Source organism: Mixophyes fleayi, chromosome 9 (assembly GCF_038048845.1).
Source record: "Mixophyes fleayi isolate aMixFle1 chromosome 9, aMixFle1.hap1, whole genome shotgun sequence".
Taxonomy (NCBI): domain Eukaryota; kingdom Metazoa; phylum Chordata; class Amphibia; order Anura; family Limnodynastidae; genus Mixophyes; species Mixophyes fleayi.
Window position 1 is genome coordinate 27,800,548 of NC_134410.1, and position 27,801 is coordinate 27,828,348.

Here is a 27,801-nt window from a genome sequence, read left to right on the forward strand (position 1 = left end):
CTCTATTTAAAAAAGGCATTTATTTAGATCAGCAATTAGTTGTCTATCCCATTCAACTCTATGGGCAAGATCAATCACTTCATGGCATAAGAGTACATTACAACATTGAACACAATCACAATACTACACAGGGAAAATTGTCCATATATCCTCAACCTTATGGAAATTTAATTTGCTTTGCACATTTTCACTTTTAGCAGAGCACAAACTTTGAATGTCAGACTCCCCATGAATTAGCAAAAACCCAACTGTAACCCACAATGCACTCGGAAAGAATGAAAATCTGAAAAACAAGTAGCCAATGACCTAATTACATGTTGAAAGTGTTATGAAGTGGTCATAAAATCACTACCAATGACAAAATGTATAATAAGCTCTGCACAATTAGTAAACAAAAAAAAAAAAGGTCTTTAATGTAGCTCTACCGAAGAGTGGCAAATATGGATATACATTAAAGACCCCCGAATTCTGGATAGCTCTCCTGGACTCAATGGGCTCTTCTTACTTATAGCGGTTTTCATGTGTCAAGACCATTGACTGGTTATCAGATGCTGACTGGGTTGGGGAGCAGGGGGGGTCCCGTAGTGGGCTAGTCGACAAAGGAGATTTGAGAGTTAGACTTTGATAGAATATTAAGCGTCCTTTCGAGTGAAGGTAAAATTACCAGAGCATTTGATTGCAACCTTTTATCCAGAACACTACTTACCCGCCTTTTGTTATACAAGAGAAAAATGAAAAGAAAAACATCCTTGTGTTCACTATCATCCTTTTCCATCTACCAGAATGCCCGCTATTTGAGACATTCCAGTTACATTGCTCCAGAGGGTGAATAATCCCTCGAATACACTCTATAAAATAGTCCTTTCAAACACCAAATATATAAAGTCTATCTTTAGTCCTTCAAAGAAAGAATACACTGAATATATAGATTTCTATCATGTATTCAGTAGAGTAAAATAATCTCTCTTTTGATGGCTCTATACTCCTGCCATTCTACTGAACTTAATACGTTTTATCCTGAATACTGTGAGTTATTAAAACAAATAGACCAAAATTTAATTGAAAAAGTCTTCATTAGATACTGTGTATGGGCCTGATTCATTAAGGAAAGTTAAGTAAAAAAAAATTGAGTAAGTAGTCTCCTGGACAAAACCATGTTACAATGCAAGGGGTGCAAATTAGTTTTCTATTTTGCACATAAGTTAAATACTGTCTGTTTTTCATGTAGCACACAAATATCAACTTTAAATTTCAGTGTACAAATTATTTTTTTAACTTTATTTTTTTGTATCTGTTTTTTGCCTGGTGGTGGGGGGCCGCCGGTGCCGTGATCATGTGAGTATATAAATACTTACATGATCGCGTCTCTCTTCCCTCCTCCGTTTGCAGTGAATGTCGAGCGCAATGTCATCACGTCACGCAAGACATTCAGTGAGGAGCGGCGCTGAGAGAACCAAGACAGAAGAGAGAAGACAGAAGAGAGAAGACTGAAAAGAGAAGAGAAGAAAAGAGAAGATATGAAAGAAGCCAATACAAAGGTAAGTAAAAGAATGAAGAAAAGCAGAAAGGCACAGGGTGATGAAGAAGAGGGAGGAGAGAGAAAGGCACAGGGTGATAAAGAAGAGGGGGTGAGAGAAAGGCACAGGGTGATGAAGAAGACAGGGGGAGAGAGAGAAAGGCCCAGGGTGATGAAGAAGGAGAGGGGGGGGGGGAGAAAGGCACAGGGTGATGAAGAAGGAGAGGGGGAGGGAGATAAAAAAAAGCACAGGGTGATGAAGAAGAGGGAGGAGAGAGAAAGCCACATGGTGATGAAGAAGAGGGGGGGAGAGAGAAAGGCACAGGGTGATGAAGAAGATGGGGGGAGAGAGAGAAAGGACCAGGGTGATGAAGAAGGAGAGGGGGGGAGAGAGAAAGGCACAGGGTGATGAAGAAGGAGAGGGTGGGAGAGAGAAAGGCACAGGGTGATGAAGAACAGGGGGAGGGAGAGAGAGAGGCACAGGGTGATGAAGAAGAGGGAGGAGAGAGAAAGGCACAGGGTGAAGAAGAGGGGGTGAGAGAGAAAGGCACAGGGTGATGAAGAAGAGGGGGAGGGAGAGAGAAAGGCACAGGGGGATGAAGAAGGAGGGGGGGAGAGAAAGGCACAGGGTCATGGAGAAGAGGGGGGAGAGAGAAAGGCACAGGGTGATGAAGAAGGAGAGGGTGGGAGAGAGAAAGGCACAGGGTGATGAAGAAGGAGAGGGGAGGGAGAAAGGCACAGGGTGATGAAGAAGGAGAGGGGAGGGAGAAAGGCACAGGGTGATGAAGAAGAGGGGGAGGGAGAGAGAAAGGCACAGGGGGATGAAGAAGGAGGGGGGAGAGAAAGGCACAGGGTGATGGAGAAGAGGGGGGGAGAGAGAAAGGCACAGGGTGATGGAGAAGAGGGGGGAGAGAAAGGCACAGGGTGATGGAGAAGAGGGGGAGCAGCATGGTACAGGGTGATGAAGGGGGGAGCAGCATGACAGAGTGTGAGGAGGGTCAAAAGCAGCATGACAGAGTGTGAAGGGCAGCAAAAGCAGCATGGTACAGGGTGATGAAGGGGGGAGCAGCATGACAGAGTGTTAAGAGGGTCAAAAGCAAAATGGCAGAGTGTGAAGAAGGGCAAATGCAGCATGGCAGAGTGTGAAGACGGGAAAAGCAGCATGGCAGACTGTGAAGAGGGGCAAAAGCAGCATGGAACAGAGTGATGAAATGGGGGAGCAGTATGGCAGAGTGTGAAGAGGGTCAAAAGCAGTATGGCACAATGTGAAGAGGAGCAAAAGCAGCATGGCACAGTGTGATGAAGGAGAGCCAGGTGAAGGGGGGAAAAGAAGCATGGAGTGTGATCATAAGGGGGCATAGCATGGTTGTGATTAAGGGGCACGGTGTGATCATAAGGAGACAGTGTAGTGATAATGAAGGGGCACAGTAATGTGAGTGTGATGGCACAGGAAGCTTTTGGCAATGTACTGTGTGTGTGTTTGTGGGGTGATGGTGGGGCAATGTAATAGTGGGGACTATTAATGCTGGGTCTGGTTGGAATTTTGTAAATGTACCCATTTTTTTCCAAATGGGACCCCCAACATTCCAGGACCCAGACAAACTGCAACTAAAGAAACCAGCAGTCACAGGAGGTGAAAGTGACAAGAACAGGTAGGAGAGAGCAGGAGAGTCTGTGAAATGTTGTAATTCTAGTGGGACACTCCCAATTTTTGGTGAGTGTTCTGCCCAATGTAAGGTGCAGGCCAAGACTGTGAACACTTTATGTACACACTGCATTCTTTATATACTACGCTATGGTGCTAGATGTCCTGAAAGTCAGGAGTACTTGGACATAAACACAGTTTATTTACTACTCGTCTATGGAGGGGGGCCCCTAAAGTTCACTATACCTGGGCCCCAAATTTCTCTTGCCGGTCCTGTACATACCATTATCTGATACTTTGTAAGCCCTATGCTGCAAAGAGAGAGTCAAGCTGCTCGTAATACATTTGTATCTCACGGGACACCGTATAACAATGACCTTTGCAAAAAGTACTGTAATATTATTATTATCTGGAACAGAGGTGGGCCTGTGTGCTTTAAATGCCAGGACTGATTTATAGTCCCAGTCTGGCCCTGGGTGGTAGGCTATGTCTAATATGAGAGAGGAAGGCACTGGTGTGTTTAAATGGGTGGGTGGAGTATCTGATATCCCACCAAGTGACGAAATACTGTCTAAAAGTTGCTATTACATTTAAAGGATAAGCTACCCAAATCTGACAATTCACTTCTGGGTGAAATATAATATATAAAAGCTTGTCTCAAAAGATTACCTAATTGGGATTTGGCGATCACGTGATCCCTTGAAGTCTTTTACGCGGCTTCTCCTAAGAGCACTCTGCTACTCAAGGTAAGCAATCTTTTGGCACTTCTGATATTGAAAAATTTCATTTTCAGTTTTTGATGGTTATACCTTTTTCTTTTTTCTAAGTCAGTTTTACTTTTGACCACTAGATGGCAATTCAGAACCCTTCTGTTCAGGCATTCAAGCTGTTTATTTATTGTCCAATGTAATTTGTAGTCTATACCAAGGTTGTGTGGGTGTGTAGTTATATAGTTATATATGAGTCTCAGCATTTACCTTAAGTGGCAATCTTGGTGAGTTTATTTATTTATATGTATGTATGTGTCTGGTTTTTATCTGGCCTGAATTCTTGCAGCTCAAGGGGTTTTATCCTAATTTAGAGCACCATACCTAAAATATACTAAATTACAATAAAACATTCTTCATATTTCCTCCTCTCTGTCCCTGGCCCACATTAAAGCAGCGTTCCTTATAAAGAATGTAGGAGACGGCATTTGTTAATCATTTCTGTCGTAAATTAGGTAAATTGTACTTGGTAGAAGGAGTCCCATTGAAGGGTCTGTATGACTTCATAGCTCAGTGTGGGCTAACCTGTGGCACTCCAGGTGTTGTGAAACTACAAGTCCCAGCACACCCTACCAGCAATAAGCTGCTATATATTGGCAAAGCATGCTGGGACTTGTAGTTTCACAACACCTGGAGTGTCACAGGTTAGCCAACACTGTCATAGCTCATATTACAGCTCTGTAGGTACAATATACCTGCATAGTGGGGAATAACTTTTCACTTGCTGGGAGTTTGAGGAAAATATTTTGTGCATTCATATCTTGACTTCACTGATAAATGAAAGTTGGTGAGTGTGGAACAGGCAGTACTGCTTATGCTACAATATACTCAGACACAGTCTTCTGTTAATTGCAAGTCCCTGACAAAGATGTTTGGTAATTACAATTAACAATAATGTATGTCTTGTGCAGCGGCCAGAGAAGCAGCTGGAGCACATGAGAACAGATTCACTCGGCTCTTGGACAAACTACAAACTGCCCTTGTACACAGAGGCCCCAGATGATTTCAGTCTGAACACAGAAAGAACCCACAGTGGCCCTGTAGAGTTAGACATCAATTACACCAAAAGCATAGGTATAAATTACGCAATATTTGTAGTGTGCAGAGTAAGTCTGCATAGTACAAATGCAAATTGCATACATTTAAGTAAGATACGCTTTAAGACCATCTTATGCTCTGGCCCGGTAAAAAATAAAAAGGAATTCTAGTTATAAAAAAATGAATGGGTCTCCTCCCAAAACAGATCTTTTTGCACATGATTTAGGCATTTATAAGTAACCTTGCTATCTAACCAAAGCCTAACGCAGGAAATATCATAGATATTAACTGCAGCTCCCATCATTTTCAATTGGGCACTTTAACAAGCTTAGATTTTCGGATCTTGACCTGGATGGCTAACGATGGCATTAGCCGTCCTACTCTATGGGCTGAGCACTGCGATAGAGGGATCTTTGCGATAAGGAATGATAGTTATAGTGGGGCATATGCGGTCATTCATTAATAGGCCCCCTGGTGCTGCTTCCGGAGTGCAGAGGTCTCCCCCTAATTCGGGAGTCCCCTGGACATTCTGGAAGAGTAGATAACTGTGATCTATTTGTGCTAAGGCTATTGGCATCTGTTATAGATTACTATTTTAATTTCACCCTTAATTCATAATAAATGCATTGTATTCATACTGTATCTCTCCAATACCCTTGCTACCAAATTAATCCTTGGCTGGAAATGGGGCTTTTCTGGCCGTATAAAAGTGAACTGAAATGCACTTTACTTTGAAAGGCGATAATCCATTTAATGCAGCCTAAAGCTAAGAGGGATCAAGACAAAATTAGTCTCATTTTACATGTAATACAATTATCGCCAACAGATTACTGTATATGACTCCTATCCAGTTTCATTCCCCTAATGGATTGACAAAAGAACGAAGAGGAAAAAGTAGATTAAAAAAATGGCCAGTCAAGAGCACGTAATTGTGAGGGAGGAGAACGCTTATTTAAATATTGATTTATTTCCTCAATGTGACCCAAAAGTTCAGTTTATTTAATAATAATTTCTAGAGTGAACTAGTCAGTGAAAGAAATATTACAGACATATTTTTATTGATGAGGAGAATGGCGACAAGGATGGATAGTAATATATTTTTGATACCAAAACATTAACAGAGCAATAACATATAATGAAACACAAACAAACACATCTTGTAACAGAATGTAGAATAATATAGCTCCCAAAATTATCCCTGAGGTACTCTGGACAAATGTAATGCTTTTAAAACACCCTTAAATTGCAGCGGAATTGTAGCGTGAAATGATAGAACAGGTATCGCGGTGGCATTTGATAAATTGGCTTTACCATGCTTATCCGTTTTGCCATGAAAACACCCGTTTTTGCTGGCAAAAAAGGCTTTTCGCTCTTTGACAAAGATACCCCTTAATGCATTAACATTTGGGTGACTCAGTAAAACTGTATACTCAAATATAGGCATTGTATACCTCACAATATTCCCGATCCACTTTCAGTTCCACTAATATGGAAGAAAAAAATGAAATATAGTTTAAAAATTGATTTGATTTATTTAAAAAAAATAATTTTAAAAAACAATAATGGATTTAAAAAAAAATGCTTTATTTTAAGAATTATTTTTCTACTACTTTTGATCATACTAGCCAACATTTTTTTTGCCTGCAACTGTGGGGAGGGGGGCACCACAGACTGTGCCATTTTGGCCCGTCCCCACAATGCAATGTCGTGTTTGTGGCATTACGTCACGGGGATGGGGCCAAAATGACTCTATTCAAGTCTAATCGCTTCACGAAGACCCCCATCTCGCCCACTTCACTAGGAAGTGGGGTGGATCCATAGATTGTAAGCTTGCAAGCAGGGTTCTCTTACCTCTCTCTCTGTCTGTATGTATTACCCAGTATTGTTCTATTTATGTTTGTTCCCAATTGTAAAGCACTACGGAATTTGCTGGCGCTATGTAAATAAGTGTTGATGATGATGATGCGGGAGAATGTCCGGGAGACCTACCCGGAATTCAGGAGTCTCCCAGAAATTCCAGGAGAGTGGGCAAGTATATTTTTGATGTGGTTTTGCCATCCTGAAATGCTTGGTAAATAGGCTTCCCCATGCAGAGGAATCAGGAAGCCTCACCGCAAAAGCCTTACCGTCCCCGGTGTTATTGCCAACAGTAATTTTTTTTCTGTATTAAGGGAAGCCCAAATGAGCCCTATCGTGTTTTCACCAGCTGTAGAGCTTTTTCACCCTTTCACCCAGAGTGTATATATGTACAACCATTTTCTCTTTTCTGTACTTAGCACATACTTGCCTACTTTTTAAATCTGTACTCCGGGATATCCCGAAGTACAGGTCATGTGACAGAGGGTAGGAGGGGGCGTGACGATGTCGTTGTGTCACTATAGCCCCGCCCCCACTAAAATGACAGGAATTCAAGGTATTGAATAGCGGGGGACGGGGTTTAATGACGCAATTAAGTCTGCCCCCTGCTATTCAGTGCCGTGAATTTCAGCATTTTATAGGATCCGGGAGGTTTGCCTACTCTTTCGGGTGTCCGGGATGACTCCCCGAAATTCGAGAGCCTCCCGGAAATTCCGGGAGAGTAGACAAGTAATGATAGTGTTAGAAGCTGCAATATTATTAAATCAAGAGCTCTTATGCCCATAATGTTATTTGCATTTCTGTTTTTCTGTCTGGGGGTTTTGTAAGAATACTAATCAATTTATATGCAATATCTACTTGTTAACATTATTACATAAATTGTACTTTACACATGATTATTAATTATTATTATTATTGCCCCCCCCCCAGTTAAAATTTGTCAGCCCCTCCCCCCCCCCTCTCAGTAGCCTATTAAAATAAGAATACAGTGTAAAAAAAAAAAAAAGACAAGTGGATGATTTTACTTTTTCAGGAGAACAGGTCAGGGAACCAAAGAACCAAATCTTAGGTCAGAAGAGGAATTTGCAGAATACCCCAGAAATGTATTCTGGTTGGTGCACATTTGTCCTGTTTACAGCATGTACCAAGAAACACATTATAGTAAAAAGATCTGCGTTCTGGAAGTTCTCGTTTTCATGTGATTACATTATTATGCTTAAATGTGTGTAAATATGTATTATTATACTGAAAGCTTAAGCTGCATTAATGGACACCCTAAGGGGCCTATTTGTTATGCTGAGGTGATAACACAGATTTTTTAATTGCCGTTTACCTCAGCGATAGGAAATCTGGTTTTACACTTATTTATCAATAACATTTGCTCAGCTCCCCAGCGATACTGACTGACAGCAGTAAGAGCAGTCTCACCGCTCTCCAGACCAGTGCAGGGTCCCTCTGCGTATGTGCAAGCTGGATTGTGCACTGGAACTTGAAGTCCATTTTACAGATTGGTAAAAAAAAAATAATAATAATAAAGTTATATTTAAAAAAAACTTGAAAACAAGAACTTTATTTAAGCAAGAAAAAAAAAAGCTTTATTTTCGTAATAACACCAACTCAGAATGCCAGCTAGCGCCACCCTGAGATGGGATATGAGGGCAGTGGTGGTACTTGTACTACTACTGGAGGTCCCGGTGAAGGCTACCTCCGGCAATACCCTGTGATAGTCTTCACTAGCCAGGGGGCTTTGTTCTATAGGGAGGAGCCCGTTTTCACCGGATTTAGGGCTTTTCACCCAAGAGAGGGCTGGCAAATTTCAGCCCGGGGGGCAAGACTCCACTCAGCAGCCTATTTTAAAGGACGTAAAATGCAGGTGGTCCAGTAACCCAGCCCAATTTGCCCCTGTTTTCACCCCTATATGTGCTAAGGATGCTAGACTGAAGAGTAAGGAGTTATGCACCTAAATGGTCACCCACTGTGTCCTCAATGCTGCACTGTACTGTGCCAACACACCTCTGCTGCATCACCTCTGCAGGACCCGATGCTGGGGTAGAAATGCCAGCCAACTCCTGATTAATTGCCATTGCATTTGTCCAATCAGGAGCCATCAATCAATCTGATCCCTGCGTTGTATCCCTCCCTCTTGCGGCTCTCACATTATTACAGCAGTTCAGTAGAGGTCTCTAGACACAGTGAGTACTGGGCCCTGTTTATATTGAGCAATCAGTGTTGGAATAGTGTGAGATAAGGAAGCGGAGGTGGGAAAATCCCTTTGAATTGGGAACAGAATAATTTGTTAAATCGTAAAATCATCTACACATTTTAAATCTCTTAATCCCTGATGAAAGAACAATCTGATCTTTATTTCTTGAACTCCCGGGGACTTGTGGTTTACAAAATCAAATGCTATTTTTTCACTGAATATTGAGTGTGACACATGATTTACAATTACCGGCAGTTGTTAGATCCTTGTTGGTGGTTTTTATGCTTATAAGCCAAGAAAAAAGAATTACCTGTACATATCACATTCATTCTGGTCACCTCAATTCCACGTGTTTCACCTTCATGTTCATTTCTTTATTACTTCTCAGCTACACGTCATCATCATCATCATCATTTATTTATATAGCGCCACTGATTCCGCAGCGCTGTACAGAGAACTCACTCACATCAGTCCCTGCGCCATTGGAGCTTACAGTCTAAATTCCCTAATATACACACAGACACAGACAGACAGACAGACAGACAGACTAGGGTCAATTTTGATAGCAGCCAATTAACCTACACATGTATATAATTCATCATTACTCCTCAGATACACATGTGTCCAATTCATTATTACTCTTCAGCTACACATGTCCAATTCATTATTACTCTTCAGCTACACATGTCCAATTCATTATTACTTCTCAGCAATACTTGTATATAATTCATTATTATTCCTCTGATACATTTGTGTCCAATTCGTTATTACTCCCCAGTTTCATGTGTGTCACACTATTGTTATTATCCTTTACTTATATAGCGGTGACATATTATATAGCGCTTTACACTGAGGAAATCATGATACAGACATAATTTCGTTGCTTTCTATATAAATCTTCAGGTCCCAATCACAGATCCTCTCTTTACTAACAGTGAATGTAAAGATTAGGTTGTTGTCATTCGCATTAATATATTCCAAAAATACATCTAGTAAATACCCTGTTGTTATTTTATACTTATCCGGCACAAGTACTGACTAGACCTATTGGAGACACTGGGATGTGTGCGTATACATACTGACACGTGCAGTCTGCATCTTCAGGTTGAGTGAATGAAGACAGCGAGTGCGGATCACACCATTATGATCAGAGGAGCAACTTCGTCCTTCTACATATAAGTGACAGATTTTGTCCTTTTGGGTGCTAATAGGACATAGTCATCAAACCCTCTCCTGTTATATTTCATGTGGATTCAGTTGGTCTATATCGGGATGCATCTTTCATATGGGATGGACACATCTCTAAACACCTGCATGAACTATCACTGGAATAACACAAACAAGATCCGGCTTGGACTTTCCCCTCATTATATAGTGACGTCGGAATGTCCACATTGGTTATAGGACAGTAACACTATCCATTTAAGGATTATTTCAATCACATTGTTTCTTTGGGTTACTATTCATGTTAATATATGTAATGGTACCATCCGATTGCCATTTTACATATGCTGCCATCGCTTATTTAGTTTTTACTTCTAATATTTTATGTATTTTTCTGGATCTGCTGTGGGCTGCAGTTTTTGTTATTGACAATGTGTCCACATGCTGTATTCACCCTAAGGTGGTACATGGGGTCCTTACCAAACTTAGCTACCGGGCCCGCAAATGTCAAGGTACACCCCTGGGCAGAAGCATTATCAGCATCCACTATTAAAGCAACCATTGGCGGCTGGCATGCTTGTGCAGATTCCGGTGTTGTGGTGTGGTTTGGTTGCAGTGAGGAGAGACATGAAACTGGGAGTTAGGACAGCACCACCAAGGAGGCCATGAAGATTACCAAAGGAGGAGCTTGGCCCGCCATCAGTGATCCATTCATCAGAGCGCCCAGAGAAGGAGGTATACAATGCTAGTCCTGCAGGTATTGGGCCTCTAGCGTTTCTCCTCGGGGAGATTGGTTGCTCGGTGAAGCCAATAGGGAGCAGAATATAATTTACCCACCAACCATAACGTAATCCCAGCCCAGGGGCTATACTTACCACCGGCCCACCAGTGCTCATAGTTATAGAGCCGCAATTTCCTTGACTTTGATAACTTGTAAATAAGCATTGTCTGGATTGCATGTTCCATCAAATCGCAAACCACAGCTGGTATTACCAAGGTGACAGCAGGTTGGTAAGCATATAAACATTAATTAACATTCCTTACCTCCACATGTTACCTTCATTAGTCTATCCTACAAACCTGGGGCGCATCTGAGGCGCAGGGAATTTATACATTTCAGGGTTTATTGATAAAGCCTTGAGCCACTTACTTCACATTTTCACTGATGTTCCTCTGTTGTTTGCTCAATCACCTACTAATTGGCGGTTTTCATCGTATTCTCTATCTTGCAATATAGGTTAGCACAAGGGGAAATAAAACCTTGAAAAAATAATAAACCTATCTATTCCCTGCTCATTTTCCAGCCCGTGACCAATAATTACATTGTTACTTCACTGTCTTTCATCATTTTAATCCCTCTGTGAGTTGCTTCATATTTCCTATTAAGCTATCTACTTATTTTACCCCATGTGCAAACAGAACTGAGCCTCTCTCTCTCTGTATTCTGTGTGCAGAACACTTTACACCTGGACATGAATAATTCAGCACTTGTATTTCTCGCTAATCCTCCTATTGTAGAATGGAAAGTCACCTTTTCTCTGTATAGTTTCTTCGTTTATCAGCAAGATAACGCCTCTGATACTGAATCTGTAATCTGATTTTTGTAGTGTTCTTCAGAATCCTATTTAACCCTCTCCTAGCTGCCGAATGTGGATGTACGGAAGGCTAGGTACACACTGAAGAATGTTCCGACCGACGTGTTATCTACAATGACTTTCCCTTCGACCGAAGGTCCGATCGCTCGGACAATTAATGCGTGCACACTAGTCGCGTTTTAGACCGACCGTCCGGGAAGCGACTTTTCACCGCCATATTGTCGTGAGCAAAGAATAGAAGTTTGTACACACTTAAATGACTACATAACGCCAATAATAGGAAAATAAATGGCAGAGCATGTTCAATATTAACCACCCCAAACCTCATAAAAAAGGGAAGGCAACGTGTTTTCTTCATACATTCGCTAGCACGTGTACATTGTACGTTCGTTCTCAACCGCCAAAAAATGTAATACACATATTTAACCATTTTATTTATGTGTATTGAGTGTACAATAAAGTGACACATAGCTATAATTAAGGAGGCAGACATAAGCAATACACATATAAATAATCTTTGTTTGTTCTAAGACTACACTGACAAAGGTTTATCATTAAACTGGCAGACATATGCTATGTGCATTAATCCAATAGACATCTGCTATTGCTTTACCGCTAGATGCACCTAATTACAAAATGAGTGACGTGCAGACACCGCACCACGTGGGACTGGTACAGGCATCAGAAATTAACATACACAAACCCACAAAGGAGTCGCGGCTCGAGGAACTATCGGCACTTGGTCGTGGATCGATCAGAAAATAAAACACACTACATGATCGTTAGGTGGATTGGTTAGAAAATATTAAACCAAATGAGCCGACAATCGGCACTTTGGCACAACGTTAGACCATAGTGTCACTATACGCTCTAACCCGACTTCCGACCGAACGGTCATATGTAGGCTGATTTCCCCGATTATTAGATGAAAACACTCCGATGTGTGCCTAATTGTTCGCTGCTCTATGAGCATTATAGCATCCTGAGCCATACGCTCTTTACTTCACACTAGAAACATCAGCGACATGCAACATTGCAGTGAGTCAATGATCCAAAGGTTTGTTCTGTTTTCTGTGCATGAGTTCAGCGTGGGTAACCTGAATGGTTCACCACTGAGTACAACAATGTACAATACAAGACCTAATTTCTCCTTGTGTCTTGTCTAGCCCCTTCTTCCAGATCTGCCCTCCTTCCTTATGTATCATTGATCCCGTTGTCTGAACTCTGTCATTTCTCGTTGCCCACCTTCCCCCCTCACCAGCTTGGATCATGCTGTCTCATATTTGGCCCCTATTGTTGGGCTTAGTGTAGATAGGTGGATGGGACAGTAGAACTCTTGATACTAAAGAAAGTATTTATCAACACCTCCTGGCTGGTGAAGACCATCATGGGGAAGCCTATTTAACAATGTTAGCGGTGGTACCAGAACCGCCACTCTCCTCGGAATGCTACCACCATCTCAGGATGGAGATAGCAGAGGCACAGTACAGTACTTGCCCTCTAAGTGGTCTGGAGAACACTTGATGTATAAAGTAGCGGAATAACAGTTGTAGCTGTTGGTTTGCAAAGTGTGTGAGGCTACCATAAGGCAAAAGCATTATCAGCCGCCATTATTGAAGCAGTCGTTGGCTACTGGCATTTCTGTGCAGCTACCGGTGATGGTATACTGTTGGATTAAGAAGAGACAGAGGAAGGAGGAGACATGAAATATGAATAAGTCATTGTAGAATTCTTAACACAATCAGCTGCCGGCAACTCTGCTTGTACTTCCCCATTCATCTTAGCCAACCCTACTTCTCCTTCTGGGTCTGGAGAAAGCTTTTGCCTTCGCAATATGATTACCTGTCAGCTTGTAGTAGCTGGGTGTGCAGCGTTTGTCTTTAGCATCAAGCTCGGTGCTGGAAACAGAACCGAGACAGTTGTTCCCCATGTCCGGCAGCAGCTGACGCCACTAAGGAGGCAGCAGAGAGTACCAGAGAAGGAACAAAGATAGCAACAGCAATGACATTTGACAGCAATCACAGTTAAACTCACTGGGGCATATTCAATTGTGAGCGTTACTCAGAAAAGTAACGCGCCCCGCGCGTCTATTACCGTCATTACGGTAATAGTGCGCATAAATACCGGTATTACGGTACCTTTCACGCTGGATTGCAGCTCGCGGCTCCCTGAAATCCGGCTTAGTATTACCGTAATAACGGTAATACTTTTTACGCGGCGGAAAACGGGAACAATTGAATATGCCCCACTGGGCCTAATAGATAAACTGAGATAGTATTCAGTAGATCTTCAAAAACACCCCTGTCCTTGGTGTGATGACCCCATAGCACCATGACGTTGACCACTGCCAAATATGATACGACGCTCTAAAAACATGCCATCCGCATGCTGTTTTACTATTGCTATTACTTATTTTACTATGACTATTATTAGAGATAGGTCTTGTTACTTGGAGAAACAACATTAAAATAGATTATTAATTTGTATAGCTCAGAAAGACGCTGTTCAAAGGTATATTTCTATTAAAAATACATGTAATAAGTAAACCAAGTTTCTTTATTTGATATTAGATTACATGAGAGTCATTTTACTTATTACACATATTTTTAATAATAGAAAAGAATACACTGGCGCTGTTCTTTCCCTGTCTTTGTCCTGGCGTATGAGGTCTTGTTACTTATTCAATGATCGCCTGAATTCTTCTTTTTAGTCTGGCAGCGTTGTGCATTGTCGGGAAAACCAGACTGAATTGTACATGCAGAGAAAGTAGCACATATATTCATTAATAACCGTCCCATTTCTCACTCTATAGAGTTGTGTTGTATATTCAGTTATCAGCCGTCGAGTTAAACAGCGATTTTTTTTTACCCTGCCATCTATCCTCCCAATGCACACAATCCATCACATTCTAAATTCTATTATTGTAAAGTGAGTTTTGTATTCTGATTTACAATCGATTTGCATGAAAAAAATAACACGTCCCATTCCATACAATAAATCTATAAATCACATTGATGTCTGAGGAATAATAGGAGGCATTTAAATGGAGAAATATGAGCAGTCACCGGGAAGGTTTATATACGAGTTGGAGGGAGGATTTATATTGACAGACACGGAAAGGTTACATACGTTACACAAGGTAAAATATCTATTTTATTTAAGTATTCACAAAAAGTGATTTAATAATACTTTTAGGTTTCACAGTATGAGTTATGGGAGAAACTCAGGAGAGGGACTTTTCATCTGGTATATGTTTAAATTTGTATATACATTATATATCAATAAATATATATAATAACACTTTGTTAATGGAGGTAGTTCACCCTCAATGACCAGAACAATTTTCACTTTCTTTTGTTGGGAATAACTTTTTTGTTTCTAATGGGTCTATTGAACCAGCGACAAAGAGCCAAAATGCCGGCGCAAACGCCAAGAAAAAGGTCTTTCACAGCTATTTCTTATTAAACAAAGGGTTAACATTGGAGAAATCAGAGAGTTCTCTGGCATTAACCCCAATACCGGAACTTACCGCTGTCCCCATAGACCTGTCTATCTATGCTGGATCCCTTACACGCATAGCACTTTCCGGTGGAAAAAAAAAAATCTTTGTGCAAGGGCTCAGAGAGCACCACTGGTATGGTAAATTGCAGTGGTACTTAATTAGTGATATTGACCACGCTGGAGTCATAAATAGATCCATTACTTAGCATTTTTTTATTTTTTATTTAGTGGCTTGTTGAAATAAATATATTATTTATTTTATGGATATTATATTAGGACAATTGGAAATAAATACACTCTTTCCATAGTTAAGTATGACTAAAGACCACAACTCCAGAAAATTACCAAACTGTTATCACCTACCTCTCCTGGGTACAGAGATACCATATAGATCTCCCTTTCCCAAGGTTTTAGGTGGTTATAGGGTCACTAACAATGGCATGACATAGGGCTTTCTATGAAAGTCATATAACGTCAGAGTTCTGCATTTGTATAGCACTTCAGCATTGGACACAGAGGGCCTTGTTTAGAGTAGGCCGTAATTTTGCACCCCCTAACAGAAGTGTAAACTTACGGGCCCCAAAATTGCAGCCTAACATGCACACTCGGAATTGCACGTATCTTAAGATAAAAATATGCAGATGCATCAAGATAAGCTCTAAGCATATCTTGGAGTGGCTAGAGTAAAGATACGGCAGTCATCATCATCAACTTGATGACCGGCTTTTTAAAGATAGAACTACCCTACTGTAAATAACTTGCACCCCTGATCCCCCACTCCAGGTCTAAGGAGCTGAAAGTGCAAGTTACATTTAATTCATTGAGTTCAGCTTTATTTTCCTGCACATATGTATTAATACACAGTAGCATGCGGTTGGACTTAAGTCCAACTCTAAATCAGGCCCATGGTGTTAACGTTGACAGCCATGTGTAACGACTGTGAGGCTAAGAACTATTGTTTATGGTCCTGGTCCCAACACCAAACTTCCTGGCTGTCATTTACACCGGGGTTTACAGCTTACAGGAGGCCATGGCAGAGCTCATTCGCCATAAACAACAAGACAGAACGAAAGTTTTGACATCTGACAACCAACTCTCTTTACCTAGTAATCACCCATATACTTGGACAGGACATGCAAGACATTAAATGGAGCACTTCTCTGGATACACTGTGACCAACCAGATGCGTTTAGTACACACCTACGGCCCACTAGCCTGTTAGGTGCACAGCATCAGAGGGGTCTGTTTGTTTAATCACAAGATGACTGTTCACTCAAGTTGATAGTGATCATCTTCCACCCCCATTTACCAGCATGACCGTTAAGGACCCGATTGATTATCAGGCATCAGAATGTTTTTGGAGCTACACACTCTGCGATATCTGACTTATTTCCCAATATCACTACAGATATTGCAGCATTTGTGACCAAAAGATAGGAGGTACTGTCGCACTAAATCATATATTTAGAAGCTTACTACCCATGATTCCTATATATATAAATTGTATCGATATGGGGTGCTACCTTAACTTATATTACACTGAAAGTTTAAGAGAAAGAGAAGAAGTTATTTGGTAGGTGCACTGAGGCTTCTAATTGATATTAAATAAAATGTAACTTTTATTAAGTATTGATTAAAATAAGCGAAATATAATAAAATATACTAAAAACAAATGCTGTCTGCATATATAACCTTCATAATATGTGGACTTATGTATAGGTAGATTACTAGTATTACCACTAGCTATAATTGTGTATTGCTGGGTATTGCTATGTGTTAAAAAACACAGGGAAACCTCCCCACATTAAGCAAATTCCACAATAGGTTTAGCTATAGATTGATCAAAGTATCACTGTGCTGAGACTGAGACGCTATCTAATTAGCCCATATATTAGTGCTGTAGTTTCTCCTAGCAAAACCAGAGGGTATATTGTTATTAAAAAACACAGTGAAACCTCCCCACATTTAAGCAAATCCCATAATAGGATTAGCTATGGATTTACCAGAGTATCACTGTGGTGAGGCACTATCTCATTAGCCCATATATTAGAGCTGTAGTGTCTCCTAGCAAAAACGGGGAGTGTATTGCTATCTACCTAGATAATATCTCCGAACTGAGTCTGGTTATATCGGAGTATTATGCAAACTGCCAATCTAAGGTATAGTTTATGCAGACAGCGAGGACGCCGACGCGCGTTTCGCTTAGGTCTGCTTTATCCAAGCTTGGATAAAGCAGACCTAAGCGAAACTCAGTTCGGAGATATTATCTAGGTAGATTATTTTGGCTTAGGGGTGCCTTGAAAAACTTTTGGAGACCCCAAGGGTGCCTTGAACTGAAAAAGTTTGGAATCCACTGCCTTAAGAAACTCTGGCTGTGGTCCTGGCCTCACAGTTCTAGTTACAGCCTTTGTATATCAGCACTTCAGCACTACGGACAGCGATCACTGAGAGTATCAGCACTAGTGTGACAGAATCCAAGTGTTTACAATGCTGGCTTTGTGCAGGCAGATGGAGCAGAAACACTCCAAGTTCATTTGGCAGCGAGTAAGAGGGTAAAATTTCAGTTGCCATCTCAGGATGCAGAATTTCCAGTCAGTGCCTTATCAACTATGACTGGGCTCCAAAGGAGTGAGGGCCCCAGGGGCCCGTAGCGACAACCCTTCATATGCCAAACTGCTGCCACCACACATTCTTTACTTTCCTACATGTCATTCTCAGTGACCACTGGTGTAAAATGAGTTCATCGGAAACCTCCAGATGATCCATTGCGGGGAGGGACTTGATGCAGGCGCAAAGCAGCATGATGTGTGGAGGCTGAATTAATGAGGCATTATTGGGTTCCAGGATGACCCCCCATCTTCTCTGACTACAGCCATCCTGCACTCAGAGCAGGCGACTCTTTGGCCTTACCCTCGTCCCAGCCCTGCATGGGCAGGCCACTGGAGAGCAGACGCGGCAACAAGTGCCAGGTGATTGAAGGGGAATAGACTGTGTGTTTGTGTTACTTTCAAGCACACTGCAAAAAAGCAACAAAACCAATACTACTATGTTTATTTGAGACTAATGCACAGTGCTTGTAACTGCCAAGCACTCTCAGGCACCCAATATTCACATCCACACTATATTGAGTGGTTAGAGATAAAAGGAGAGGTGCACTATCTTCCTGCCAACTTGTGCCACGTCATGCAATTTCCCTCAACTAATTGTGTACGCCTTGCATGGTGAATGTGCATCCTCCAGCTGGATTTAATCATAACTCTAAATTAGGCCCTCGGAGAGAAAAGAAAGTCTAAGACATATGGAACATAAAATTGGTTGGGTAGAAAATTAAAATAAAGTTATTTATATGAAAGGAAATAACAGTATTTAAAGCAGACTTTGCAGGTCTCACCACATTAATGATAAGTCACACCAGACAGACGCAAGAGACAACCGGCATTTGCAAACCCCAACAAGTGTTTCTTGGGCTACACCAGGGGCGGGCTGGGCCGGGGGGCAGGGGCGCATCGGCCTCCCGGGCCGCTCAGTCTGAGCGCTGTTTGGGCTGGCCGCGCCCCCTGTGGCTGCAATATTACCGTCGGCCGCATCACAAGACACGCGATGAGTGTCATGTGATGCGGCCGCCTCTGTGTCCCCCGGGCTGAACTTTGGCAGCCCGCGCCTGGGCACCACAACTGTCTCTCAGAGTGGACACCCACTCTCACACTACACTACTCACATACAGACCACTACTCTCACATTCCTGACTTTACACATCATCACCGGCTCAACCAGCAGTCAGGTTTCCTTTTGTACTTGTTCAACCCAGACAGCTTGAATTGAAATATAGCACATCCTTCAAGCTATCCCCCTGAGCCAGGTGTGGCTGGGTTCTGATGGGGGTTTTATCTAAGACAGCCGAAACACACTGGGCCTGATTCATTAAGGAAAGTAAGGCAAAAAAAGCAGTATGTTTGCTCCTGGATAAACCATGTTACAATGCTAGGGGTGCAAATTAGTTTATTATTTTGCACATAAGTTGAAAACTGGCTGTTTTGTCATGTCGCACACAGATGCTTGATAGCTTTATTTGTACACTGAAACGTAAAGTTGATCTAGGACGCGCTCCCCTACCCCAACTATATATCTGTCTCCACATTTTAAATGTACCTCCCCCTCCTATGTAACATGGTTTTGCGCAGGTGTAAAGTTACTCCTTTTTTTGCTTTACTTTCCTTAATGAATCAGGCACATTGTTTTTTAAGGTCCCACAAACACTCACTACATGCCCCTCAAGGTATGTAAGATATTCACACATCACAAGGGGCATGACACTCACACTACAGGGGACACTACAACTGCAGTTAGTTGTGCAAACCATCTGTACTTCCTAAAAGCTGCATGCACCTTTTTATGTGCCCAGTGGTCAAATAAGCTTTGCACATCTATATTTTGTAGTTAGGAGATGACCCTAAATACTACTTAGTACTAGGCAACAAAATGCTCTGGCCCGAATATAAATTAAGGAAAAGTTGTTACATAACCGATTCTAGCTCTGTAGAATCATTTACACTGGCTCCACATTATAAGGAAGGTAACATTTTAGTGAAAGTCAAAGGTAGAACACTATATGCAAAAATAGCTGTGTTTCACGTAATGTTACTAATACAGCATTTATTCTGACAACACATATACTTTATCCCTTGGAAATAATGTAGCTACCGCAAAATAAACTTCAATTTAACTATGCTCTTTTTTTTTTTTTAATTATCTGCGCTCCCATATCAGCTGCCCCTTGCAATGAGGCGACCACACACAGCTCCAGGAAGTGAAGAAAGTACGATAGACTAATCTGTCTATCCACTCTAACCAGAGACACAGGGAAAGGTGGCATAACGGTCAGTGTAAGACTAAGTAAAGACATAGTTGCCTACTCTTCCAGAATGTCTGGGAGACTCACAAAGTTTTGGGAGTTCTCTCGGACACCCAAGAGAGCAGCGCAACCTCCCAGATTCTGGCCTCTTCGTTGGTGAATTGGGCGGGGCTATTTGCATCATCGTCACCCCACCCCCTGCTGTAATAAGATAAAATTGGTATGGTGAAGCAGAGGGGCGTGGTCTAAAGACATGATTTGCATGGCCACACCCACATGACTCAGCAAGGAGATTTCCCCTCCCAGATGGGAGATCTCCAAAGTAGGCAAGTATGAGTGAAGAGGGGAAGTGACATATATATAATGAATGAAATGGGGCAGATGAGGATGAAGGGGACAGGAGAGAAAAGATTGGGAACAGAGAAGATTCAAGGGGTTGACAGGAAGATACGTGAGTAGGGATATAATTGGAGCGCAAGAGGCTGGCATAAGGGGATGGGGGCTCAGGAGGTTGGTACAACCTGATGGATACAGGAAGCTGACATAGTCTGGTGGAACATTGGAGGTATAAAGGACACGTGAGAGTCTGCAAGTTACAATATGTTAGGAATAGACTGAGCACAGCTTGTGAAATATGTTGGAACCAGAGTTTAGGGAAGGAGGCAATTAACTGAAGAGACATAGTGGAGACACATAACTCTAGCACAGGAAAAGAAGAGAAAGTGCTCACAAGGTAAACATATAGACGGGCTGGAGTTTTGTGTATGTTTTATGTGGGGGCTGTTTGTATGTGATGGGATTTTTTTAGAGTTACGGTTTTTTATTGAGCCAAAGTGGTGGCTTGTGTGGTAATCTTTAGATATGACAGTGGCAAGAATGAACTGCTGGACCCAACCATCCCAGTCAACAGTGCATCGAACACTGGGGCTCAAAATCACTAGGGATTGGGCAGGTTCTGTACTTACATTATTCCAACTCTTTATTATTATCTGCTGCCCATTATTATAAATACAATGACAGCTGATGGGGGCATAGATATGGTAGTAACTGTTCACAGAGCAGCTCAGCCCTTATTGTCTTCACTCGCTACTATTTGCACAGCCGGTCCCGCTATTGTATATCCCCTTAATGTAAAAAACAAATATTGAATTTTGTGCAGTACAATATTCTCTGCTTCAATGGCGGAGGGGCCTCTTCTTCAAGCTTCTCCCTGGGAGCCAGTTTGTCTTGCCAGTCACTCTTACTTCTTTGTAATTAGACATAGTTTTACTGCTCATTTTCTGATACCACTTGATAACTCCTGAATTGCATTTTACTGTAAACTATTATTTAGTAGAGATCTGTTCTTTTATGTATGCACATATATTTACATGACTTAATATAAAATGTGCATTCTAATAGGAATTGCTCTGAACTCCGACAGTGAGGAATATATTGTGTTTGAACCTGTTCTAAGAAAGCAGCTCATCTGAAGTCATGGTGGGTCAATATTACAGATTAACCCATTATCCTTTGACCCCTGGAGCTGGCATTAGATTATAAAAAGTAAAAGTGCTGTGCGGAGCAAATTTATATTTTTAAATGAGCGGCGTGGAACAGAGACTCCATACTAAATCGAGGATGCTGAAATCTAGCCTGTTGGCTTGAAAAGTCTTCTAGGGGTAAATGTATCAAGCTGAGAGTTTCCAGCAGGTTTGAAAAGTGGAGATGTTGCCTAAAGCAACCAATTAGATTCTAGCTATCATTTTGTAGACTATACTAAATAAATGATAACAAGAATCTGATTGGCTCCTATAGCCAACCTCTCCACTTTTCAGACCCGCCGGAAACTCGCAGCTTGATACATTTACCCCCTAGTATGCTTTTATTAATACTTCTCATTGTCTCAGGTGTCGTTTAAAGTGGACCCTGCCCGCTACGCCATTTGTGGGTAATGAGAGTGACACTATTTGTGTTTTGTAAATGTCCGTCACACTTGCACAAATGTGTACTGGACAGAGAGGGCACCACCTAAGGCAGGGCAATGGCTAGGTGCACCCCAGCCTGGTATTTCCTCCTCATTAAAGTGTTTAGCAGCGCTCTTCAAAGTGACTGCAGTAGGGAGGCAATTGGTGTATATATATGTGGATTTTCTAGCAAATAGGTTTTCAGATAAAATATATAATTCATATATTTAATGTACTTTTCTTTGTTCATAACTATTGGTGTTTTTCAACTTATTTTAATTATATCTACTGTGAAGCTATTATAGGGATTTTTATTATAATCTTTTATTTTTAAGGCGCCAAAGTCCACAGCACCGTACATAAGGGGTTTTGAACAAAGAACAAAGTTACATAACCACAAACATCAAAATTGACAGCCCGCAAAATGGCATAATTATGTAAATAAAACACTACTTTCTATGGATCAAATAGTTTTAGCCCCAATTCTACTAAATGTGTCCTGTTGATTGTCTAGTACAATCGATCTTCCCAATTCTCCTTACTTTTTATCTTTGTAGAGAATGTTCTCAACTGTAAACCTCTCAGTCACCCAGAGCAATACAGTGTTGACAAATACTAATGGACTTATAACCGGGTGGACGGGATGCGGAGCACCTTTTAGGATTGGTATTTGTAGTTTAGTGTCTAATGCATTCTATTTGTAAAGGTTTGGAGCTAGAGTAGAATTCGTAGCACACCTCTCTGGCAGTATTTATTTTATATCCACTATGTGAGGCTTATATTTTATTTTTGGCTGTAATAGAACCAGGACTTCAAGTTCCTGAAGACAATAGTCACACGGTGGGTGAGAAGGATGTACATTTCGCTTTGCATATATACACAATTCTCAGGGTTTTACCGTCCTTTTTTAAAATGGCAATTTTATTAAAGGCAAAGCCCATCCGGTTTTGTTTTTAATAAAATTGCCGTTTTAAAAAAAATGACGGCAGTGCACCAAGAATTGACGGTTCCCTCAGAACCGCCGCTTAGTAAATATACCCTACTGCTGAGCCTTGTCTGTGGTTTTATGTTTCTGCTGTGTGTTCAGTGCTTTGCTGGTATTCTCTATATGCTGAGCATTATTTTTGCAGGGGTGTTTTATAAATTCAGTTGATCTGAGTGCGGCCCCCCTTACCCCACTAGTCATGTGTGCCTCTTTAGAATGCCAAGGTTACAAAGTATTTAGCGGGCTGTATGCTCAGTCACACAACTATGTTGGTCAGAGGGTTGTTGTCTTGTGTCTTGTGTCATCTGTGTAGAGGGTGGTAATAGGGTAACCTAGGGAGATTAAGAGGGTGGTACAGGAATATTATAAGCTTGTCTGAAGAGGTGGGCTTTCAGAGAATTCTTGAAGGTTTGAAGACTACAGGAAAGTTTTGTGATGCAAGGGAGTGAATTCCATAAAGTGGGTGCAGCCCGAAAAAAAGTCCTGTAACTGAGAATGGGAGAAGAGATGAGAGTGGAGGAGAGATGCAGATCTTGTGCAGAACGGAGGTGTGTAGTTGGGAGATATTTTGAGACAAGTGAGGAGATGTATGTCAGTGCAATTTTGATCATGAATCTTAAGGAATATAATAAAAGGCACCACACCGACTTGTTGGCAAATAACTTATTTATTTAAATAAACTGTAGCTGCTATGGTGGCGGGAGAGCACTGTATTCAACCGTGTCCATCCAAACCATAAATGTGTGCTTACCCACTTTGGTTATACCATACAGTGTTCACCTGCCACGTTAAAGGCTGCACCAGCCGCATGCCATTTTCACACCGAGCGCCTCCTGCTACCTCCGGGGTTGAACCACAAAAATCTTTGAAAAGCTTGATAATTGTGTCTGCGCTGCGCCCCCTAGGGGACCCAGCTCCCCAGGCTGCAGTCTGATCAGCCTAATGGTTGATCAGGCCCTAAATCATAGTTGCCTACTCTCCCGGAATGTCCGAGAGACTCCCGAATTTTTGGGAGTTCTCCCGGACTCCCGAGAGAGCAGGCAAAAATCCCAGATCCCGAAGTCGCCGCTGTTGAAGATGGCGGGGGGCGGGGCTAAACGCGGCATCGTGGCCCCACCCCCTGCTGCGATTGGCTAAAATGGGTTAAGATTGACCGGGGGCGGAGCCTGACAGCGCACCACGCGAGGCCACGCCCCCTCGACGGACCCCCTCCCGGACAGCTGCCTCTTAAAGTTGGCAAGTATGCCTTAAATACACCTCTTCAATCCCCACATTTGATAAATAACCTCCACCACATTAATACCCTTACAGTACATTAGTGACACATAATAAAAACAGATATCTCACCTCTGCCCTCCCTGTAGAGGAATTTCCTTTAGATCTGTCTCTCATACTCTCTTTTAAGATATTTTGCTTTAGATTTTTTATAATTTTATAATTCATATTTTAAATGGCATTAAAATTGCATGAAAATATATTTACATTGAACCAGGCTCCATAAGATATAAAACATGACATTTATTTTAAATGATTGTACATGTATCTTCAGCGGTGTTATTGCTTTTAGTTAATCATTGTTGCATTATGCATAACTTCTTTAATTTTTTAGTTGCCAAATAACTTTGCACTGCGACATAACTGGAAATGATTTGAAAGAGGATTAAGTATTAAGGTAACTGTTCATTGCGATTGTAAGCAATTATCTTTATGCTTCAATCAGTCATTTTGAATGTGTGTTTTATAAATTAGTATGCCAGCTAATACAGTATATGTGGTATGTCATGAATTGACTGTTAGAGGTCTGTGTTGTAGTTCTTTAAACAAATATGTTTTTATTCCATTCTAACAGATTGTACGTGCTGTCCTGAGAAGAAAAAATTATGGCCAGTTCTGTAGGCCAAACAAAGACTATATATTTACTAAGGCTTTTAAAATGGAACAGTGGAGGTGTTGCCCACAGCAACCAATCAGATTCTAGCTATCATTTTGTAGAATGCACTAGATAAATGATAACTAGAATTGAATTGGTTGCTATGGGCAACATCTCAACTTTTCCTGTTCTGAAGGTTTAGTTAATCTACCCCTTTGTGGCAGATTTCTCAAACCTTCTACAAAGGTAAAGTGGAGATGTCGCCCATAGCAACCAATCAGATTCTAGCTGTTATTAATCTAGTACTTCTAGAAAATGAGAGCTAGAATCTGATTGGTTGCAATGGGCAACGCCTCCTCTTTCCTTTTTTCAGAAGATTTGATCATTCTACCCCTATTATTGCTTATGCCTTGATTCACAAAATCCAGCCACATTTTTAATGGGCGTGGCTTGCTCAAATACGGGTGTGACTAGAGATTATTCAAATGTTGTGGTTTTTAATTAATTTAAATCAGACACTATTTTTAAGCCTACTCCATCACTATAAATATTAATACCGAGCCGCTGCCTTGATCAGGCCTGCTCAAAAGTCACATTACCTCCCTGAACATGAGCTGCACGCAGTGCTCCTATATGTGCAGTTGTTGGCCTGCTTGTCCACTTAGGGCATTTGAAAGTGCACAGGAGCTTTGAAAGTGCCCCCAGTATATCAACCAGTGCCCAGCTCTGCAGATTTCCAGGTGCACCTAAGAGTGCATTATAGAATATGTCGTATGTCACTGCAAAGTCCCGCCTACTAACACTTTAGGACCACCCCTTTTATTAAGTTAAGATGTTTTCTTTTTGTCCTAAAACACTGTTGTTTAGCTTAATTTCTGATGTCATCATGAGACTGAAGGGACGTGTGGACTGTTTATATTATGTGTCACTTTTGTGGTTTAATTGTTCTCGGATCCTCGGCACCTGCCAGTAAAAAAGAAGAAATGGGCCCTATTTTCTGCAAAACATGGAGTTAATCATTGCTGGTGAAGCTCCCTAATCTTATGCATGGGGCAACCTATTTAACTAGTATTGTGACAGTACTTGTAGCACCGGGATACCAGTTTCTGTAACAGTATCTTAGAACAAAACCTTTTTAAAGCAGTACTGTTTAAATTATATTAAAATAAAATAAAGTTTACTAATGTATCTGAAAAACCAACATTGTGTCTGTATATATATATATATATATATATAAATAATGTTATATACACTGATCAGTCACAACATAAAAACAGTAAAGCCACCTGCCTAATATCGTGCAGGTCCCCTTTGTGCTGCCAAGACAGCTCTGACCCGTGGAGGCATGGACTCCACAACACCTCTGAAGGTGTCCTGTGGTATCTGGCACCAAGAGGTTAGCAGTAGATCCCTTAAGTCCTGTAAGTTGTGAGGAGGGGCCTCCATGGCTCAGACTTGTTTTTCCAGCGCATCCCACAGATGCTCGATCAGATTGAGATCTGGGGTATTTGGAGGCCAAGTCAACACCTTGAACTCTTTGTCATTTTCCTCAAATCATTCCTGAACTATTTTTTTCTGTGTGGCAGGGAGCATTATCCTGCTGAAAGAGGCCACTGCCATCAGGGAATACTGTTACCATGAAGGGGTCTGCCTTGGACGGGCTTTTACACACTACAGGTTTTTCACCTGATTATCGGGCCAATCAGATGATAAATAACTGTTCAGCCCGATATCGAATTAGCGTGTACGCTCCAATGATGAACAATTATCATTCCAAAACGCATCATATTGTTTCATTTGCTTTTTAAACAGGACTAAAAATCTTGTTCAACGATGGAACAATGTCGTTCCGATTCTGCAGTGTGTATGCACTCAGGACCAGCAGTGTCCATAGATCTCTATGGAGTGTGCAGAGTCACAATCTTTTCAGCAGATGGTTATGACAGATGAAGAGCACAGATCTGAAAGTAAATCTTGTAAAATGTGTATAGTGTGTACACATCAATCAGCATGTTACCGATAGGGTATCTGGAGATATTTTGTGTAGTGTGTACCCAGCCTTGGTGCTGATACATGGCAAGATAAAGATCTTAGGGGAAAGAGCTGCTGTACAAAAGTGCATATGAGGCATATAATGTAATACAAAAGAAAAGCAATTAGTTAGATCAGTCACACCTATATCAAGTGGCAGTAAGTAATGCAGTTATTCTAATTGTAATTCTAATGGAAACAGTGTGACAAAGGAATTCTTCTAGAAACATTCTACTTATTCCAAACAGTAATAGATGGATCTGAAATGCCAAGCATTAAGTTACACTAAGTTGACACTAACTCATGTCACTTCTTTGTAAAGAACATTATCAGAAACCTATTTTTTTATATATAGATAGAACTCTTTAAACAAGTAAATAATAATTAAAAATAAAATAAAAAGTGGTCAAAATATAAAAAAAACAAGTATAAAATAATAGAAAGAACATTTCAATAAATAAACAGTATCAGTATCCTCATTTGGGTCTGTTGGAAATAGACAGTCTAGCTGATATATCCAAAAGGATTCCCATTTAGATAACAGTAATTCCATCATTCCTCTTCAGACCCCCAAGGAAACATGGTCACTCCCTTTGAATTTAAATGTGTCCAGATTTGATTGTGTTTATTCATAAAGTGACGTTATATATAATGGGTATTAAACCCATTTTTTTACGTTTCTAATGTGCTCCTCGATGCAGATATTTAGCTGTCTCTTAGTTATCTGAGACTGCACCCGCATTCGTTTAGACATAGAGATATATCATGAAAGCAGTAGAGCATGTATCTAGCGGTAAGTTCCTCGCCACTGTAATTACAGGCGGTTTTTAA

The 27,801-nt window shown here is 41.2% G+C and overlaps 1 protein-coding gene across 1 annotated transcript in view; it reads left to right on the forward strand.

Annotated features, from left to right (window-relative positions):
• LOC142102323 (leucine-rich repeat and fibronectin type III domain-containing protein 1-like protein) overlaps nt 1–27,801 on the forward strand; it is a 346,950-nt gene that overhangs the window by 310,341 nt on the left and 8,808 nt on the right. The gene's annotated exons all lie outside the window — the stretch shown is intronic.